Raw genomic sequence first — 23,369 nt, 5'->3', positions numbered from 1 at the left:
CGCACGTGGTACGCGCATTATGGCAGATTAGCTGCCGTCAATACGAATGGACCGTATGTGACGCGAATGTACAAACGCGCTCTGCGAGAGATGCAGAACATGCAAATCCGCGCGGTTTTTGTGTACACCCTTTTTATACGTACGCGTACGTATACGGTACACGGCGCGTTGTCAACAGTAGCTGCAGAGGCTGTATTCGTTGATATACCTACTCGTATATACATATATATATATATAAATAAATGTATAAAAAAAATACACGAATTTTATTCACCGATGGAAATGTGTACGTATTGTTAGCCTTTGCGAGCGACCGATCAAAATCAAAATAGTAAAAAAAAAAAATCGAGTCAGGCCTGAGTGAGTATGAAACGGTCGCGGGTTCTTATACCCTTGTGTATACCTCCCTGACCGTTTTAAATCAAATTCGTCGTAACTGAATAAAGTACGCATACACGCGACGAACAATGGTTAATAAATAACGTATAAGGTATAATACTTTTACGCACTACCGACCCGGTTTTGTTGAAGTACGGTACACAGAAAACGAATCGGACGACTTCGAACTATTCACGTTGAAAAGTTAAGACGTTTTAATATGTAACGGTATTGTAGTGCAGCGATACATATACTTAATAACGAAACGTTGTATGAATAATATATAATATGATTTTATTAATAAGATCTTCTTTGATGAAAAAATGTATAAAACAAACACTCCTTTTATAGCTATTATATAGACAAAATAGAATCGTAATCAGAATTTATCAATTAAAATACAATATTCACACTTGTCACTTTTTGTTACACTTAAATAATATTACTAAAATTTTTATCAAGCTGCGTAAATTCTAGATAGGGCGAATATAAAAAGAGTAATTAAAAAAAAATTAAATTTGAATTTGTGTTAATACGATGAAAATCAGAAAATCCAACATCACTAATTATATTAGATAAACAAAAAAAAAAATCACATGCCATGAAACAAATTTATTTATTTATCTTTACTATTTAATGAAATAAAAATTTTCCACACAAACTATGATTTAATATACACTGATGGTTTTCTTTTAGGTATGTTTTTATAAGTATTTCTGCAACGCATTTTTTTTTTTTTTTAAAGAAACCAACATTTTTTTTATAAATAAAATATTTTAAAACTAAGTTTGAAATGTTTCCAATTATTTATATTATACAACTTAACCTAAGTGTAATGCACTTTAAAAGTAAAGTTTTTTTAATGATTTATATTACATTATTATTTATTACAATAATGAAAAATCTAAAATATTAAAAAACGAAATAAAAAAATTACAAATTTATTTTTAAAATTAAAAACTCTTTATGAAATAATAAGTATTAACTTTTTTCAATTTTTCTCTGTCTCCCTCTCTCATGTACATGTTTATAATTTATTTTTGAATTTATATACATACATGCACACACACACACACACAAATAACGATTATTTTCACATTATTTTTTTTTATACTCATTCATCCTCTGAAAAGATAAACAACAGATGTGCAAATTAAAAGACCATTTTTCTCATAGACCATTCAATATTGGTTAATGATAAATGATGAATGCATATATTTAGAATGAAAAAAATATACAACTCAGATTTTGAACAGAATAAATATGCAAATTATAAAACTAAAATATAGCGTATCTGTATTCAATAAAGTTTACGGGAATGGAGGTAAAACAAATTGAAAAAATTGAAAATAACATCTGAATATGTAGCAATATTTAAATGGACAAACTTTTAAAGACCTAAGTAAAGTGTTGACTATTGGAAAAACTTTAAACCATTTTTGAAAACACTTTGTTATTCAAACAGATATTTATTGAAGCTTATTTGGTATATACAAGTAAGAATATAAAGTACAACCAAAACAAATCACACTTTTAAATTTTCAGCATGTTAAAAGCTATAAGTATATGTACCAATATATAAGTAACTACCAATTTTTATCTACTAACATTTCACACACTGTAAAGCAAATCAAAAGTTTTCCAATTTAAAAAAAAAATTGCTACACCAAATAAGATTAATTACTAAATACTTTATAATCTCTTATATTGTAAATAGTAATATTTTGAAATCTGTTGTACAAGTATAATACTTGTCTAAGTATGAATGAAAATGTTTAACCCAATTGATGCTATCCATATACCTAATAACAATAATTTTGTTTTGGAAATGGTTTTTATTTTTTTTATATTACGATAGCTTACAAAAAGGTCTCGGGCTTAATGTAGGCAGTTCATACAAAATATATATGGGACAAAACTTATGCGGAAGTGTCATTCTGTACCAGACAGTTGTAACATTGGTGAAACGTGCGTTCAGTTGTTTTGGAACGATTTTTTTTTTCGATTTAAAAATCATAGCCATGTTCACGTAAATATATGTATGTAATATATATGTATATATGTTGTATACATATTATAATATATATTACAGTTAATAAATCGTGTTAAACGATAAAATATATAAAGAGACGTGTGATTTATTATGCGAACTATACAAGAGCGTTATATATAATATTATGTTTCATGAATTCTTAACGCACATTCACGCCGAAAGGGATACTGTGGGATTTCGGTCTTACGAATTATACATTTTATTCGCGTTACATCTTACTCCCTACCTGTTTTATGCGTGAACGCCTTACTAAAAATTGAAAACTATAATTCTTATGAAAACATAACTGCAGTAAACAGTCGCCGCATACATACAGCATTAAAATAATATATTAGGCCGAGTGGTATTTTATTCGAGTGAAAATTCGTGTACGCACATTATCATATTATATCTATCGAACTCGTGATTATTTTATATATATATTATCATTGACGTTTCCTGGTGGATAATAAAAAGAGGGAGGGCAGGGAAATGCCGTTTTAACCCCCGCCGGCATATTCGGATTCCTGCTCTTCACCGTCCCTCATCGCCGAGCCACGAATCCTTCCCCTAGACGCGTACATAATAATATATTAAATTAGTATCTATATACTACGAATTTACTTCTATATTTCTATATACTTATCTCGTCCGCACGCACAACCGAGCACCGCACCCTAAGCGTGTATAATTTAATATGTACATACACGTGAGTGTGCGTATATATATATATATATACCTGGGGACCGCATTCGTTATAGCGGTCGTTAATATTGTATTATTTCGGAGCAACGGTGGTTTTTGGACGCGGCCGGATAATAACAGTTACGACAACCCGACATCACGACGGGCGCGTGTTATATATATACATAGCATTTATAGAGGAGTATTGTTTTTAAAAGCCTATTCCGCACACTCGGCGACGGATTATTCGCCATAATAATAATAATAGTAATAATAATAACAACAACAAGGGCCACACACTACACTGCACTGCACACGTATCGCTTATATACGTATATAATAATAATATTATTAATATTACAGGCTGTGGTTTTTGGTTTTTCTTTTTTTGCAGGGACAAGTAAACGGCATTTACGCTGCACCAGAGGAGGTTTGCGAGAAACCCACCCTGTGATGCCCTAGTCGCCGTTCTTCTTTTAGCCCCACAGTTCGCAGTAACTCAAAGTTAACGACGGTAGCGGACAAAAATCGTAAATACGTACGCAGGGCCGCTATCGAGACGCAAACACGCCCCACACCCCTGTCTTGTTATTGCCCCGAGATGTGCAACGAGTATTTTTCTCGGCGTCCCGAAAACACTTCCGTGCTACCGCAGAAAATCACATACGGTGCGCATAAATCACAGGTTACCAAGTACATGACCTACCTGCGAGGTGACTCTTTTTGGTTATATTTTTTTTTCGTCCGATGTTCGGGAAACTTTTCGGTAGTTTGCCATACTATCTTCCCCACGTTTCGTCCCCGTTTATCCGATAAAACTCGGGTTAACGCTCACTGGTGGAAAAAAAAGTACACACACGCATCGAATATATTGTCCTGTCCTGTCACCTACTGATAATGCAAAGAGGAAATACACAGATAAGCAGAATCTGTCCCGTAAAATTAAATCATTTTACCATTCGGTAAATTGTCATTATATTCGACCCTTATATTATATGGCATAGAATAAACCCAAATGGCCGATAACTTTCGAATCGCCGCACGGATTCGGTGGATGGATTCGAACGAACACAATGTGATATGGTTTAATATCTGAAGAATAGAGTATAAGTTTTAAATCTTTCACGCAGCGAAATCAGTGATATATCTGTGTGCTTTTAATAATTATTTTCTCGTCGACATCGAACACACATCTCATTGTTTGCGTCCAGCTCTGGAAACTTATGAAATTATTATACATAAAGACAAACGTCGACAGCGCTATACTATAAGGATACGCAATTACACTGTTGTAAGAACATAATGATGGTGTGGTATAATATAATAGTTTTGATTTGAAATACGTTAAGATTTAAATTGTTTAAAATCCGTCGTGAGAAGACAAGTAAGTTGTTGTCAATACGTTTTATAACACTGGAATAGAATATCACGTTGACGAAACGGAACAAAAACTCGAGTTTTATACTTGAGAAGCACAAAACGAATTTCCATTGTCATGAATTATAATAGATACTTAACAACTATAATTCCACTTTAAATTCGGTCTATTTGGCAACTGGCGGGTGCGATAGTTTTAAACGTTATAGACGTAAAAGTCAGTCTACCAGCAACGCGGGATATTGAACTTGTATTATAAACGTGTGCACACATCAGCTTGGTATATAATCAGGGACGCTTCGGCGTTTAATGTTTGCTCGTGTACGGCACGGACATTAATTACGCGTCCTTTGTAAACCGGATGCGAATATACGTTATGCCACTATATATGGTTTATGAATGGACGCTGTGATGGGCCGCAGTATTTGAGTAGGTGCTTATTATAATAATGTCTATTTCAGCGAAGTTCACGTTTGCATAACGCAAAGATAAACTAATTACGCTCGGACGATTATACTCACATCACGCGTGGTTTTTATTTTTATTGGATATGCGTGCAATATGTGTTTTAAACTTTTTTTTTGTAATTCTATTACGATAGCTTGTTATATTATCATTTATGAATTATAATTATTTATAATCACTGCAGAACCATCAAAAATTATCATTGTGTATTGTTCGTATTATCACTGTAGTTGGGTCCGACTTGGCATTTTTAATTTTTAATTATGAATATTTGTGAAACTACATTCATGACACAGCGACTAGGGTAGGTTAGAGAGGGCCATCAAAAGTAAAACAATCTTTTCAAAAACGAATCGCGTTATGTTCTTCTAGATATGTCCACTGTTCGCAAATATATAATTTTAGATTCTGGACGGAGCGTTGAATATATTTTGTTAACTTTAATATTGACACTCGAAATTATAGACTACAGAAATCGTCGTTGTTACAACTATGATACCGTACATGCGCGGACAGACATTCGGTTGCGAAACAAAATCCTACCAGGCATATTATCTTTTCACTCACAATTTAAACATCAAGATATGTTTTAGTAATCAAACCAATTAAATAGTAAAATTTACATTACAACGTATATTTTATCATTGATCATATCATAAATATTGTAAAACATAGAAACTGGACTTTGGACGTGTTTCGTTATTTCAATCGAACCCTTACGTAAAGAAACAATAATAATAATAATAATAATAATATTGTACTATTATAACAATAATAAAACAAGATGTTACTATAATAATACTACTACACTTTTCGATAGAACCAAGATTTGCCATGCTGCGGGCGTTATAAATAGATATTTTTTTACCGTATTCTCGTTTATTTTTTACGGTCGCATTATCATAATAATAATAAAAAAAAATAATAATATGTAACGTACAACCCACACAAAACCGGACGGAGACATACACACAATGGAAGGAAATAAATATTAACGGAAACGGCAATAGTATTATAGTCATTTGAGAATTGTTTCATTTTTATTATTATTATAACGATATTCATTTTTTCTTCAACCCCCCGGTTAATTCGTTCGCGGGGACCTATACCTATATAGCCAAACATCAAGCGTGCGTGCGCTCGATCACATTGGTGAGGTAGTGGTTGGAGAGGGGTGAGACTGGGGTTGTAAGAACTTTATCGTTCAAGAACAATACTTTACGATGGAGACAGGGTTACAGGGACAATAATATCATAACAGAAATGACGACGAAGATAATAACAACAATAATAATAACGGGCCGTGGTATTTTCAGTAGTTGGAAAGGTAAGCCTAAATTATATTATATACAAAATATGATTTATACCTTTATTATTTTCACACACGAAGAACCGCACAACACCGTTGTCACACACGTATTATTTGTAGCAACCTATTTCGCGTTTCTGTGTCAGTTGCACGCTAACCCGCTCTGCGATTTTGCCAGTAAACAATAATTATAAAATGTGTATATTACGCAATATTCACATATGGCATACGAACACTTCCGTATAAATCGCGAATCGTGTTACCTGCTTATATTAATATTACTTTTGTTTGTATAATATGATCGTTATTATTATTGTTTTGTTGTTGTTTGTTATTGTTATTATTGTTGTTGTCATCGTCTATATTGTTGTTACTATCATTTTCACCGTTGTAATCAAAATTGAATTTACGAAAAAAACGTTGATAATAAAGTCCTCGTTTCTTAGACTATTGCATATAATAGTATTATACAAGTGCGCACCAAATTACGTGGAAAGGGTAAAAGACTTACTTTTCATAATCACAGAATGAAAAAAAAATTCACAGACCTCTTTCCTTTAAACATAAGGAAAACATCTCATTCTACATAATATGTTGCTAAAACGCACGCTTTTGCGGGCGTAAATTCGATTTGATTCTGGGAAATCACTAAATTATTATTTACACTTATTTTCTATATTATTATTACACATGTATAAATGGTGCGTCGTTTCAAAAATAAAAATGTGTATAAATCAAAAAAAACTACTCACGACTCTTTTTTTTATTACTGCACTGTGAAAAAAACTTTATGTTTTCACTGGTTAAACATCTTTAAGTAAATTACGTATTAAACTTGATGAATAAATCATTTTTTTTCAATTCTATATTTAATAGATTGTTATGATTTTATCACTAAATTACTGTCAAGCATTTTATTAAGCAATATTAGGTGAAAAAGTAAAATAGAACGCATTACGATTTTTTAGATCAACCTTTTTTCAACATTTAATAGCGATGTATAGCAACAACTAAATAAAGTAGAAAAAAATTGAATGATATTCAAACTATTAGGTATATAAAAAAAAATGTATTAATAATATTGCAATATTATTTTTTCCTATTATTTATCAAATTACAATAATTTCAATTAAGATTACATTTTATTTGACATGTTTATCTAGAAGAATAATAGAATAAGTGTAGCTTCTATAAAATTGAATCAGTTATATGAAACCACTCAGTGTAGAATAGGCCACAGTGATAAAATAATTTACGCTCACTGAACATTTTCATAAATATGAATAGTATGATTTGAACATGAATACATATACCAAAGAAAACAAAAACTTTTAAACCAATATAAACTAACGAAATTGAGTCAATAATTTTAAAAATATCACAAACCCCGTTGAAAATACACAATACAACAATTTCACTCCAAAATAGTTTGCCATTTTTAATCTGACACTTGACAAAACTTTAAGCTAACAACTTAAAGAAATTAAATAACATCTAAATCGCCCATACGGTTCTCATTCATTCAATAATAGATTCTTTTTTTTTAATTTAACGTCTGACCACTTAGGTAATTATTTCCAATTGACAGACTTTTCATCCCGAACGTCATAATTGTGCATATGACAACAATATTTTAACGATAAAATGTATTAAAAGGCCGGGTTGAACGAAATCTATTAGTTTTGATGACCGAAGCGATGGCTGCAGAAGCCGAAGCTTAATAGCTTCGAATTGTGTAGTAGCATACGAGTGGTATATGCTTCATTAGCTTTTATTTACGTCCATTGAACAACGTTTGATAATCCAATAATATCATTTAGAGTTTATCCTGACTTGGCTTATTAGTTATCAACTAACGTGAAAATATACTACCCACTCGCAAATGAGAAATATTGGCAGGTACTACATTTTAGGTAAAACGAAATTAACTACGATCCTTTTTCAGTTTTCACCAATGCATGCGCGGAATTGCGGAATTCCTGAGGGGGATTATTCAAAAGATACTCCGATTGGGGGATTCTACAATACTCACTTACATTAGTCTATACCCATTTAGATGACTACTCGAAAATAAAATTTCTCATATTTACGATAAGACGAGAAACCTCGATTTTCCCGATATATGTAACAATTTATAATTGTTTCATTGTTTTTTCCACAATTGAAAGGTAATTTACGAAATCATCAAAAACGTTGGTCGAAAACTTCAAAATGATTCAAAATTAGTTTCATATACTATTACACTGGAGTAATTGCATAGATCTTTCCACGAAATAACATAGAGATTTTTCGAATAATGATTTTAACATAAATACATACCAGCAATATAATTTACAAATTTATAATATAGAGTTAGATTTTTGTAGAATATTTAAATAAGATAATTACCTAAAAATAAAATATAGGTCAACCAAGTATTATGTTTTGATGATAATTACAAAATCTGAATTAGGAATAAAATTGTTTACCATTCAATTAAAAAATATGAAAAATAAAAATAAAATTCTTTGTAATAATAATCATACAAAATAATTTTATTAGTAAATACATACAAATGACAATGATAAATAAAATGAGTTAAAACAAAAATAAATCGATGGAATAATAAAACGGTAGGTAAATGAGTACCGTACTGCTGTACATTGGATGTCGAGTGGATCGTTATTATAAGTGTGTTAAATTTGAATTCAATAATACATCATTGTATACAAAAAGCCATTCTAAGTAGAAATAGTCTATCACGTCTAAGTGATATGGTTATTTTATATAGATAGCTATTAAAGTTATTTATTTTACTTTTAGTATTATACGTAGTAAGATGGTATATTTTTTTCAGAAACTTTGCAATTATAATATTAATAGTATTTAATTATTATAAAAATATATAATTGAAAAAAAAAAAATTAAATTTCTCATGTTTTAAAGATAACTTAAAAATAATTAATAATCTTCAAAATGTAATCATATAATGAAAATAATAGTATTATAAACATTTGGTAAAACTTTCAAATTTCTATGGTAATAGATTTTTGAGTTACATAAAAAAACAATGACGATTTCGTTGAAAATTAGATTTACGTAAAAATTCTCATTATTTCTTAATTTTTTAACTAGATAAAATTGATATCCAAAACCACCCTCATCTTTGAAGATCTTATCATGTACTCATACAAAAAAAAACAATCATGATAAAATCAATACATTCATTGCTCCGTTCAAAATCTAAAATCATGTTTTCATTTTTACAAGTACTTTCAACAAAATGCGACATTGCGTGCATTGCCTACCCCAAATAATGTGACGGAATAAGTTTTGAATGTTGTTGAATGTACGTTACTTTCGTAAAAATTTGAATACATAATATATTGAAATAACAATAAACTAAAAAATACGCAGTAAAAACTTTATTCTGTTTTTCATTTTCATCGTAAATGCTCTTATGCACTAATGCTTCACAGCATCGGTATAATATTATAATACAATTTCAATAATAATTTGATATTTATTGAACATAGATAGATACGTAATATATCACGTGTGTAGATATTTTAAAATTATATCAAAACCGTTCGTGTTTTATAAATATCCATGCAGACAGCATAATATGGTTTTCGGAGTATTTATCTCGAAATGAAATATTATTTCGTACGATTAAAAAAAGTATAAATAAATTATGAGCTTATGGAATTTGAAACTCAACGAACCATTAAAATCAATAAAATGATTATTGTTACACAACCGCAGCAAAGCTAATATTTGAAAATGAGGAAAAAATAGTAATATGCCTTTCTGCTTCATAGACTTTTGTCCACACATATTTATCAACCGTTTACGGTGTATCCTAAAAATATCGAGTTAAATATATATCATATTAATGGTATTAGTTTAGAAGCAATAATGCACTATGATCTGATTTTTATCACATGAAGACAAAACACGAATACTATTGTGTACCCGGCTATTGCATTATTCAATTGAAAAACGGAAAAATAAATTTATTTTTGTCGACAATTTAGTATTTTGAAATATGACAATTTACGTCATACACGAGACTTGCTACCTCAGTATTAAACTAAAACATCATGTTGTATTATATTATTATCTTTAGGCAAGGTATAAATGAAAAGTAATTTCACAATTTTAGATATTTATGTTATAATAAAACTATAAAATACATGCCACTAAAGTTCAATACTGCACCATTTGTAATATAAAAACGAATATACTCGTATTCCTGAGTGTAGTTTTAGCCCCTGTTAAAAGAAAACATTCTAAAACAGACCATTTCGCAAAAGGATTTAATTATTTTTTATTTTATTATAATTAATTTTAAGTTAAAAACAATTGCTTTTGTTTATTAATACCGATTTTTAACTACGATAAAAATACTTACACAAATACAATACCTAATAAAGGTTAATTTTAAACAAATTATATTATTCCAAATTGTCAATTAATTAAAAAAATAATGTTTTTCTTTAGTGGTGCGAACAATCGTTTTCTGTATCGTGCGGAGTCCATAGTATTAAAAAAGAAAGAACAATAAATTATTTTCAATCTGCTTCACTGACTCAAAGAATACAGAAGTAATCACGTCAAAAACAAATACAGTAAAAAAAAAAAAAAAAAATTGTTTTTGCATAGTCTTAATACAATTCCATTGTCTACATAGATTATCAGAAAAGTATTATGCCATATACAAAAAAACTTATTCGTCTAAACGGTTTTGATAGATAAACGTTCAAAATAATAATGATAATAGTCAGTCTCGTAAAATAAAAAAATAACTCTTTATATTATAAAGTCTGTAATAATGATAATAAACGAGAAGTGCATTAGTTGCAATTTTAATAGCCCGGGTAGGCAGGGTTGAATGTGCATATGACAAACGCACAAACACGAACCCCCTCTGACCGTACAGCTGGCTGGTGATATTATGCTCCCTTGGACGATCTCTGTTTCTTTTGAAGCTTAGCATATATAATCTCACAGACCAAGTGCACTTGAAATGGATATTATTCCTGTCAAGGGAACATAGTTGGATGGCTGCCAAATAATGTTTTTCGTTTGGACACACAAAGCGTTTCATCGAGAAAATGTAATATACATTCTGTACCGAACGGCCACTAATAAATCACTAAACATTTACCAGCGTTTATTTTCATATTTAAATGACATTTTAATGGACAGCAAAGGAAATTTTATGTCAAGAAGGTTTTTTCAGCTATAGTATGGGTTCAGGTAAACAAAAATGTATATATTATGTAAATTAATTAACAAAAAAGGCAATTGACAGAACTGATTTAAGTGTGTACGTATTATAATACCATTACATTTTAAATAATAATAACAGATTAAGCTGTATAAACCACACATTAGTTGAAACTATTTTTTTTATATAACAAAATAACAATATTTTAATTATTAATAGTTTGAACTTGTTTTGAAGTAGCGCAAATGAATTAATTGTACCTACTAATACTTATAAAAGTAAAAATAACTTTGATTACAATTTTATGTTTGTGCTCTATGACTTATGGCCTTAACTTAAAAGAGATTTATCAAAAATATAAGCTGTATTAAATATTAGATTTGGATAAAAGATTAGTGTACTTACTTGATATTGAAAGAAAATGTGGTGGAAAAAAACAAATTGACAACTCATTGGAAAGTTTGAACTCATTCCTCCAGTTGAGGATTGAAAAAGGGAAAACATGGTCAGAACTAATGAAACAGATAATATATAGGAAAAGTTAAATTGATTGCCAAATCTTATAAATATAGTTTAAAAAAACTTGGTAGAGCTATCAACAGTACCAATGTTTCAGTAAAATATTTTACAATGAAGTGAAATACATTTTCTATACAACACATAGTGTCAATCGAATTTTTTAAAAACAGTTTTTAACATCCCAATGATATTTGAATCACATAATCACAATTATTATATTATTAACGTGTGGCATCATAATAATTTCATTAGTATTTGGTTCGAGAATAATCAGTAAACTACATAACAATAATGATAATATTATAATATATAATATTGACAATAAAAATCTGAGATAGATAATAATATTATTATTCTGCAACGAGTTTGTGAAATGGAGATGACATTTAAGTTGACTTTCTGTAATTACTAAGAAAATCTAATTTTGTTACGGGATTTTCATGACGGCGGCGTCAGCGAGTAAGCAAGTTACATCGTATGCTATAATTTAATGTCAACAGTACGCTACTCAACACGGTGATAATAAATAGGTGTACCGTAATATAAATTACTTTTAATGGGTCCATTCAATTTTTATAGAACCATTATGGAAGGTGTATTATTTAGTTTACATTGATTATGAAAAATGAAAAAAAAATATAAACTGCGTAATGTATATTTTAATAATCGATAAATATACCACGTATAAAAATGTACAAAAATTTTAAGTTTTTACAAAATAATCTGATTCAGTCTCGAAGTTATTCAAAATGATGTTCTATACATACACACAAAAAGTCATTCTCATATAATATTATGGAACAATTAAAACTAAATTATTATTTTTTTGTGAATCCATACCAAAATGCTACATAAGTAGTACTTTCATATTATATAAAGTTTTTGTTCTCCAGTAAAACTATTAACGAATACAAATAAAAATATATAAAATATACAACGCTGATATTATTTAGGTTTACTCGTAACCAAGTGTATCTGTTATAATTTGTATTCAAAATGCATTATAATTACAAGTATTATTTATTTCGGTATCTTACGAAACACATAAAAGCTTCTCAATCAGTATATTACCTCTCGAGTCATTTTTGTCTAGTGAAAATAACTAAATATTTATATATTATATGTATATATGTATAGTGTGTGTAGTATACGTCGACAACGACGTATACGAATTATAGCCATCCAAAATGATGGATCTCGAAATCCGATATGGGATAATCGTGGAGCTCGAACGAGATTGGACAGATTAAAAAATTCCATAGAGATTTGCGTGGTAATGGTGTATGCGTAGAAGTGGTGACGAGGGTGAGTGTGTGTGTGTGTGCGATGGTGGGGAGGAGGGAGTAAAAGTGGTAGTAGTGATGGTATTTGGATGCAAAAAGAATGTGGCGGGAGAGGTTAGTGGAGCAGAGAAAAACCGTGAAATATGGCCGTGCACGGTTTATTGGATTGACCGGAATGAGAGAGACGCGGGGTCATCCATCACCCAGAACGGTCTCCTCCATTGCCCGCACTCCCAGTATATTTATATGATATGTATATAATATATATATAAAGAGAGAGAGAAAGTACCAAGAGGGGTGAAAAATATTAAACTCGTAGAAATATAATATAAAAACACGGGATCGTGGATGAGAAGAGTGGTGAGAGATAATGACGAAGAGAGAGAGAGAGAAATTTTGAGGGAAAAGTTTGACTTTCATTAAAAATCTCTAACAAATGTACCTATATATAAATTTATAGACATATATTTTTGAAAGAATTTAGGTATATTATTTATTTATTTATAGGCGTACTATGCTTGATAATATAATATTTTTGTGGCCAAATATATTTTAGGTTCGATTGAGGATGACGAACGACTGAAATATCCACGTAACAAGTAATATATTTTGAAAGTGAGAAAACATAGAAAAACCTTTCACTAAAACTACTGATTTTTTTTTGAAACAAATTTCAAGTTTAGTCTTTGGGTTCAATATCCTACCTTTCTTAAGATTCACTTTCGTCACTGTTACACTTCCTGCCGGAGGCTTTTAACCGTCAAGAGAAAATTTTTATTTTGACGTCGGGAGTCACATCAAATATTCGTCATCGTAATTCAATCGCTAGAGACATGAAGCGTGTGAGTGAAGGGTGGATGGAGAAAAAGTATTGAAGAGATACTGAATGGTTAAGAGACGAGAAAAGAGACGGAAAGGGGGTCTCATAGTATTAGCATCGAAGGGGATCACATTCGTCGCATAATGGTATTTTTCATCCCGCACGACTTTTATGGTTTATTTAAATTTTCCACTTCACCCTAAACCACAGTTTTACTTTTTTTCATTCTTATTTTACATAAAATAGAAAATAAACAAAGTTTGTTTTAAAAATCACTTTGATGAATGCACATTAAAACACAAACATTACTACAGAGGTCTGCGTCATCCCAGCTTATATTAGGTATATGCAATTTTTACGACCCCTGCAACGCAAACATCGATTACCAAAAGCACAGGGCTTGAGACTCAAGAACAAAATATTTTTATTTTTTATTATAGTGATACAAAGTTCGTACACACGTCAAATAATATCACATTAATCTTGTTACTATCTAAAATATTATATGAATTGCATAAAATTGGTTGTAAAGAAAGTTTAGGTATCGGCGTATCGTTAGTTTGAGTTTTGTTTAATTAATATTATTAAGATAATATTGTAAATAAAAATAATAGTATATACATATAAAAATATTTAATAAAAATAAAATGTAAGTTCAAATCTTTAGTAATATTAACATCGCAACAATTATTAAAATTGTTCAACCATAAGATATTCATTTTGCTTTCATTTAGTATTTTAAATTAATAATTGTTCGGTTAATTTGTTTTTGATCAATATCTAGACAAACAATGTTTTTTTAATATTTTGAATCTCTATAAATACTAGCTGTTTTGTAGCGGTTATATAACCAAATATCATACACCTATAATCGAAATGAATAGACCGACTAAAAAAATCCACCTCAACATTATTTTAGTATATAATAAATAAATGTTTTAGAAAGTATGAACCATGCATGCATTTTATAAAAGGTCTTGGAAAACAAGGCGTATTTATTTATAACAACAATCACGACTAACTTTGAGGTGGTCAAACAGTTTTATGGAATTGTAATTATTATGTGTATGAAGTTAATTGTCTATAAATTTGAGACAATTGAATTACCAATTGACCATTGGTATATGTAGTGGTGCTAAAGTTTCACCTTAATGTCGTTAATGTCAATCTAATGTGAAGGTAACGTACAATAAATGTTTCAAATAATTAAAAGTGAAAAAACGAATAAAATCTTTTATCGGAGACTCTGTCAATAGTTCAATAAAATACGTGACACTTTACTTTTGTTAACTGATGACGATTGACAGAAAAGAGGCTCTCTAAAAGGAAATAAAAAATAAACTTTACGTTTCCTAATGACGCATTTCTGAGTTTCAAGCATAATGATTCAAAATGTACAAAAGTTTATCGGATTTAGATTTTTTTTCAATCTGAATAATTTAATAATAAAGTATAAGGTATATACTTGAAATTTTATGCACACCAAGTTATTGTAATTTATTTTTTGATAAGCGTCATTATTTACGTCCTTGGCATAATATCCTTCTTTGTCATCGATTTGTTCGATTATAATATATTTAATATTTGATATTAATTGTATAATGTGTATTAAATGTACATGTTTTATTATGCCACCGAATTATGCAAAAGTCACCCTTAAATATTTGAGTAAGGATATTCATACTTTGTAATTAGTTTTTTCGAAACCTTGAATTCTGATTATATTTACTCAATTAAAAGTGTATCTTCCAATTTATGTTTAAGAAAATAATGTTTTTAAATTTATTAAATTGTATAATAATATTTCAAAATAATTAGTAATTTAAAATAGATTTATTTATTAAATCGCAATAATATATTATTGTACATGTTTATGCTGCAAAGATGACTATAAAATTAAAAGACATATTTATGTTATGTACGATTAATTTTTATAATTATAAAAATAACGTAGCTAGGCCATTATAATTCAATGTTATGTCTGTTAAAAAGTCGCTTAGACTTATGTATTCTACTGATAAATAAGCGATAAAATAATTGCACGTCAAACGTAAAAATAAAGTATTTATATGCAAGTTTGTGATTTACTATCTATAAAAATGTAAAATAATAAATATAATATGTGTATTTTGAACCATAGGAACACAAAATAAGACTATAATAATTAATAACTAAGAGTTAGAAGAACAAGTAATATTACTATCACACAGGAACGCAGTGTATCTATTTTGCCTATCTAAGTTGCATTGTCTTATGGATTTTAGTAATAAAATAAATTTTTTTTAACAGAAAATTGAATTTAAAACTATACTGTCGATGATTATAAAATGATGTAAAAACTCACCTGAATAAACTTGTTTTTGTTCAACCCAAAGTTAAAATTTAGTTCACGTTTTTATCAACACCATAAAAATCTGAAACAAATAGTAAAAGCTTGTAAAAAAAAAATAAGCAAAACTTATTTCATAAAAATAGGTAAAATTCCTTTATAAATAATATGAAATAACAAGAATAACTGGTGACGGTAATGCCGACTATGAATATAACAAATAATGTTTGACGCCAGTGGTTTTTTAGAATTTTTGCAGTTCACGTACGATTTTTTATGAATGTCACGAAAAAAAAAAGTAAATAAAATATATGACTAAAGGAAAGGACGGAAAAAAACGATTATGCCTATTGTGAGACTTGAGTGTACACAATACGGTCAAGAAGTTTACCGCATTTCCAGCTCAATGGCATTTGGTCTTTTTTTTTTGTCCATCAACATTTAGAAGTTTTGATACGACAACGTTGTGACGGATCAAAATTTGTATTTAACGATTTTCTTTTCTAGAATTAATGCGAAAAATCCATTTACCTGTGATTTTTTTTTTTTTTATTGTATGAGTTAACCTATTCAAAGTGTAGAAAACCCCAATGTAGTCTTACAATTAAAAAACTAAATGGGATGCTTACTGAAAAGAAACATAAAAAAAAAACATTTTCTCCTCGTGGTATTTTTATGTAAATTCCTTAAATTCTCCAAATTCATATTCTATGTATATTCAGATAGTTGAATCTAAATTTTACTTGAATTGTTTATTTCATGAATAATACCATAATACGACTATAATATTAGTTTGATCAGTTGCATTTTGAGCAACTACATAATAACATAATATTATAATACAGAGACGTTAACACCTCATCAACAGAAATCTTATCCCTAAGGATTCTACATACGATACAATGCGTGTAAAGTTAATTGTATTTATAATGTGCGCTCAATATACTAAGCATATTTCCCTAGTGGCCGCTACAAACGACGCGATACTTATAAAAAAATGTATAAGAAAAACAAAATGATAACCATTACCTTATCACTATAGAAACAAAAGTATTTTAACATGATTAAATTTTACGTATCTCTAAAACAACGAATTATAATATAACGAATGGACAATATAATTAATTAAGAAATGTTTACTAGCATAAAAATGCGCACACGCAATTGGGAATTGCATTTCCAAAGAACGTGCAGTCGTTTTTCATGCTCATGAGGGATTTGCGTTTTTTAACCAATCATAACGAAATAAAAGTTTCAGCGACCTAACAAGTTGAGAAAAAAAGTATTATGATAATATTCAGAGAATTAAGTTAAAAGCGTGTTACTTTTTCAACGAAAACATCCATTTAGCTTACATTATTTATGCAGATAATTTATTCAGCTGTTCAAATAAGTTTGTAAAGTTTTAACAACTCGATGTAAAAATAAAAAGAGGAAATAAAAGAAAATCACGCTACGCAAACCTTAAAAGGATTTTACTGCACACCTTTGGCCGCGTGCGAAAATATTATGATCTAATCTTTTTCTTTATTTTTATTATTATTTTATTTTTTTGCCAATATGTTCAGTAATCATATTTTGTGATAGTTCATCACTTCAGGTTCTGTATTTTAAGACTATAATCCGTGTAATACGAATTGAATAATACTTTTACGACATTTATCAAATTTGCATTATGCAAAGTGTTTCATTGATTGTATACCATAAAGTTATACATAATATAATAAATAAGTGCTTAACGTAGATGATTTTATATTTAATAAGTTAACTGAGGTATATTTTACTGTAGTAGATATTTAAAAATATATTAGTTTGTATACACATAGCTATAATATAAGTTAAGTATAATACATAGAAACATACTTTTTTCTACATTATCATTACTTATTTTGCATTTTATGAATATACATTGATTCAGCTTTAAGTATAGAATTTTAAGTAATGATTTCAGCTATACAAGAATACGTAGAAAAACAAATCCAGTAAAATCTCTTTTTGTTTAATTAAAAACAAATAAGTCGCAATAAAAACAACTTTGTGATCGACCTTTTACTTGGAGGCTCACCACCCTGTTTTCTTATTTTTAAATTGGTTCTACTTAGCAAACTAACTTTTTATAGTAGGTTGTACTTGAATAAATTAATATTTTAAACACATTACTGTTTAGGTTTAATTATTTTAGGTTTTAAGCGTAACGATATTGGCTTTACAATGATATGTTTTATTTTTTTGTAGTTGACTTTAAGACACATTAATATCATGTTTTAATTTTAAACTTTGAGGTTGGTTTCTAGTAGTAAATTTGATCTAAATAGTAATTAAAAGGGGCATAAAGTAAAAAAAAAATCAACACTTCTCGGAAAATCAAAAAAAAAAAAGAATAAAGAACAATTAGAATATCTAACCATACTCTTTTTTCAAAACCAATTTAATTTTTAATCACAAAAAATTACCTACAGACTTAGTTTTTTTTATATTTATCAATACAATTTTTTTTTGTTTTAAATTCAAAAATTTTGAAAATTGTATGAGATGTTAATTTTTACTTTTTTAACAGTAATACAAAGATATCGAACACATATATTACGCACAATGTTTTATAGACATTTGACAAAATAGGATATTTAAACAAAAAATTATAAATATATGAATTTAATGAACTTGAATCTTGTGTTTCATTTACCATTAATTTATATACACAAATAATAGAATTTTCAAATTTAGAATAATATTCTTAAATTTATTTTATTCTACAACATTAAAAAGTTGAGATTGATGCAATTTCTATTCTGAAGCATTTTTCATTAATTAATGAATGATGATGAACAAATTTAATAAAATACTACTATAGCACTAAATACAGTAGAACGACTAATCCCGTTTTTTTTTAAGTTGACAAGGAAACTATGTAAAAATTATGTTCAACCAAGAAGTAATACAAAAATATAAATAAGTTAACTATTTACAATAAAGTGAAGTATATTATTAAGTACACGAATTTACTACTTCGTTATTTATTTTAATTAATACCAGCAATGACTGAATAAAAATTCAACACTTCATACATGATTTCTTTTTACTTACACTTTGGAAATAAACCATTGAATAAAAATATGTACCGGTGTGTTAACGAGCAATATGTGTTGAATAAAAATTAATTATAAATTGTAAATACGAGGAATAGAAAATAAGGGGTTTTGTACTTATGATAATGATATTCTTTTTAAAGTAAAAATTATATAAATTAACATGATGAATAAAACTTTTATAAATAAAACTTTACGGAATTAAGATTATTTTAATTATAGTTATTTAATGATTTTAATAATACAAAAAAATTAAATGCATAATAGTTTCGTACTTTTTTTCAATTTAAAGCTTTTGGATATATATATATATATATATATTTTGTTTTTATCCTAAAAACTCATGTTCAGCCTGTGTCGTTCTTGATTTTAGTTTTGTGAAGTATCACATCGAAATGTATTGGTAAAAGGCTTTAAATAGGTCATATACTCGTTTAAGATAGGATGAGTTGTTAGATACCTCAGGTGGTCATCAATTTTAAACCTTAATGTTAAGAGTGGCTTAATAGTGATAAACTATGTCATCTGCACCATGTTAACTTTCAAAAGCGTTTATCAAATTTCAGACATTTTTCACAAGACATTTTGAAACTAATACACACGTTTTATCGCATTGAAAAAATGAAATCCAATATATTAGAAGCGTTTTGTGTAGCGATAACTGAGTAGCATTTATTTTCGTTAAAATCAATAAAAAAAAAACATATATAGTGCTGAGATTACATATTTTAAGGGAGTTCCAAGAAAATAAATGAATAAACAGAAGTCAGAGCGTTGATTAATTGACAGGTGAGTAACGGTCGTTTCCTCCAAGAGAGGCAGATAAAAATTAGGGGAAGACACAGAGTATCCTTGGTAGGTAATCTACCCGTTTAAATGGCCCAAAAGCTCATTATCGATTCAAATAAAATAAAATAATAAAATAAACACAAAGCAGGCCATAAATGCATTTTTCAAAGAGAACCTAGTCAGGATGCGGATCAAATGATAAAGGAGCTTATATTTCAGTGGCTTCAACGGTGTAGCTATTAGAGCTTGACTGCAATAGAGAGAGGAGGAACGGACGGATGGTTTAAAAACGCGAGCGAGGATGACAAGATAAGCCGAGTCAAGAGAACGAGATAGACGGAAAAACGTACACAGATAGGAATGGAGTTGAATAATAATATTAAAAAGAGAAGAGTATAATATAGTAGTATGTGTATAAAAAAAAATAAAAATATTATGTACAACGAGGCCATCCATCATTTCGTGGCCAAACCAGCAAAAACAAAATGATAAACCAAACTCATGAGGGTGTGCAAATAAAAAAAAAAATACAATATAAATAAAAAAATTTCCCCCGTAATATGCAGCCGTAAAATAATTGCAACACCATGCCATGCCATCGGTCAAAACGTTGCAGTTTTACCGGTTCATTAGAGCAGCCACCCGTCTCCAATCAATGCTCGTTCATTATGTTGTCGAACAATGTGTGTGTGAGTGTTTTTTACCGACCCCTACTAGAGAATTCGTGACGAGGTAATACGTTAATTTTTTTTTTTTACAATAACATTTTCCCGACGCGTTTTTGAACCGTTTTCTTCGTAACGTAATCACCCGTGTGTGTGTGTGTGTTTGTTTACGATACAAATTGCCCGTCTCGTTTTATACACGAAAATCCTTTGTGTGCACGGAGGTAGAAAAAAAAATTACTAAGCACTGCGTGTGACAAATACACCCATCGACAGAAAGGTTATTCGGTGGGGGTGACAGTATAGACCTATATACCACGCAAATTTGTTTTTTTTTTATCACTACTACACGCGTATACAGACATTATTTCCCCCGGCGACCGACCGATTTTAAAGTTTATTAACGAGTTTCTGTTGCGCGTATGTACATTATTTGTGAAAATTATTTGATTGTAAAGTTAGATGTATTGGCCAAGACAATTTTAGTTGGAAAAGTATTTGTCTCGAACTTTCTGATTTACGACTCTAGGCCAATTTCCACAGAATTTGGAGAGCGCGGGCTTTGAGTAGAACCAACCCACCGCGTAAACCGTAGTTCCAAACAAATATTGATCTAACGTTGCAAAATATTAGATTTCCACTCTTAAGGTTTTAGTCATTATTTTATTTTTTATGTGCATATAATATATATATATATATATATATATATATATATATATATATAAAAATGTAGAAGAGCCTCTTCTATGTAAGTGCGCTGTTCTGTTTTATTCACTTATTTGTTTCTATTGAAAATAAAATTGTCGTTTTTATACACATAAGATATTTTTGTCTAACAAAACTTAACTATTTGTACACTATTTTATTTTTTATCATTATTAATTATATACTTTATTAATTTTCCTGAAATATTTTCTACGTGCCCTAAATACTATTAGCTTATTTTCGTCAACTCATTTTTTCATTTAGTTTAATAAATAACGTGTACTATAATATATTAATAAAAAATTCACTAAAATTTGATTTCATGAAACACGAATAAAATAAAAACGATCGACTATAATTCATATAAACTTTTATTTTAAATCTCTTATTATAAATATATGTAACTGTTTACTTCAATAAATGAATTGTTCGTTTTTATCTAGAATATTAATTTTTATTTCGGTTGCGCATTTTAATATACAATTAATAAAATGCACGAACGAAAATATTTCATTTTTTTCATTATTTTTATTATTATTATTTATTAAATCGATAAGATGTTCATTAAAATTAATAAATACTATAAAGTTTGAACTTGTGCTATAGTATTGACGAGGTTTATTGTGTACACACGGCACAAAATTATTACAATAAAGTTTTGCCACGTTTTAATACACTAATAAACAACGTTATGACACAAACTACGAGCGTACAACAACGTTAATTATTATCGAACGACGGTGTACAAAATGTCAGCATTGAAATACACAAACGTAAATCGTATTGTTTGAAACATATTTTTAACAATAAATTCTACGGCAAAAACGGTACAATAAACGACATGAATGCGCATCAACCGATATTTGTCACGCGTTATGCGCCCGCCAATCCTTATAAAATATCACCCTGGTACACTTATATATAGCGTCGTCATTCTATAATAGTTATAATATAATTTCATTGCGACGAAACTTATATCGAACGGATAATGGATAACCGCGTAAAATTCGAAAAGGCGTCTTGCGAGCTTACATAATGTGCGTATCGTACGTCGAAGTTGGTTTAAATTTTCACCGATTAGCATAAACACATATGAGTGTTATACGTATTATATATAGTGGTGCTCGAAGGCCGTGCGATAAATCCGACGTGACGTTTGCGAAAGGGTATTGGTTTCTCGCGACGGGTCGAGGTAAAACGATATATATTATGTGGTTCGCGAGAGCACTTGGCTAATACATAATATTCTCCGTTACACTGCCGCAGTGTGCGAATGTGTAACAATATATACTGTTAATATATACATGCACATAGGTACATGCAGTATGCGACTACATTATACTATACATATACGGAGACGGTTGTTTTAGACTTTTTAAATTTTTTTATAGCTTAATGTATCGTACGTTTCCGTCACGATATGACATCATAACTTTGTAACACATGTATGATATTATATTACCCATACTCATTGTATATTTTATAATACCTACCTAATTTAAATTTTCATCGGTAACCAAAGAAAAACTTTGGACGTCAAAATAAAAAATGTTCTACAACGATTTTGTAGTTATACATAAATCGTTGTCCCAGTCGCGAACCTGCTCTATTTTGTTAACCATAAACCGTTCTAACTGCGCTAAGTTACATCGCCTTGTTTTCGTACATTTTCACTATTCAACGACAACGACGACATGAATGAATGAGAGGATCGCG

The 23,369-nt window shown here is 29.2% G+C and overlaps 1 protein-coding gene across 1 annotated transcript in view; it reads right to left on the bottom strand.

The window, feature by feature from the left end:
- The window catches only part of LOC114123676 (semaphorin-2A), a 347,857-nt gene that overhangs the window by 259,401 nt on the left and 65,087 nt on the right, over positions 1 to 23,369 (bottom strand). Inside the window, exon 3 of the mRNA XM_027986733.2 lies at positions 16,424 to 16,493. The gene's annotated coding sequence lies outside the window, so the exon portion shown is untranslated. The remainder of the gene's footprint in view (positions 1 to 16,423; positions 16,494 to 23,369) is intronic.

The sequence above is a fragment of the Aphis gossypii genome, chromosome 2 (genome assembly GCF_020184175.1).
Source record: "Aphis gossypii isolate Hap1 chromosome 2, ASM2018417v2, whole genome shotgun sequence".
Lineage (NCBI taxonomy): Eukaryota > Metazoa > Arthropoda > Insecta > Hemiptera > Aphididae > Aphis > Aphis gossypii.
The sequence above is the reverse complement of the archived record's forward strand: the minus strand, read 5'-3'. Positions and strand labels throughout refer to the sequence as shown.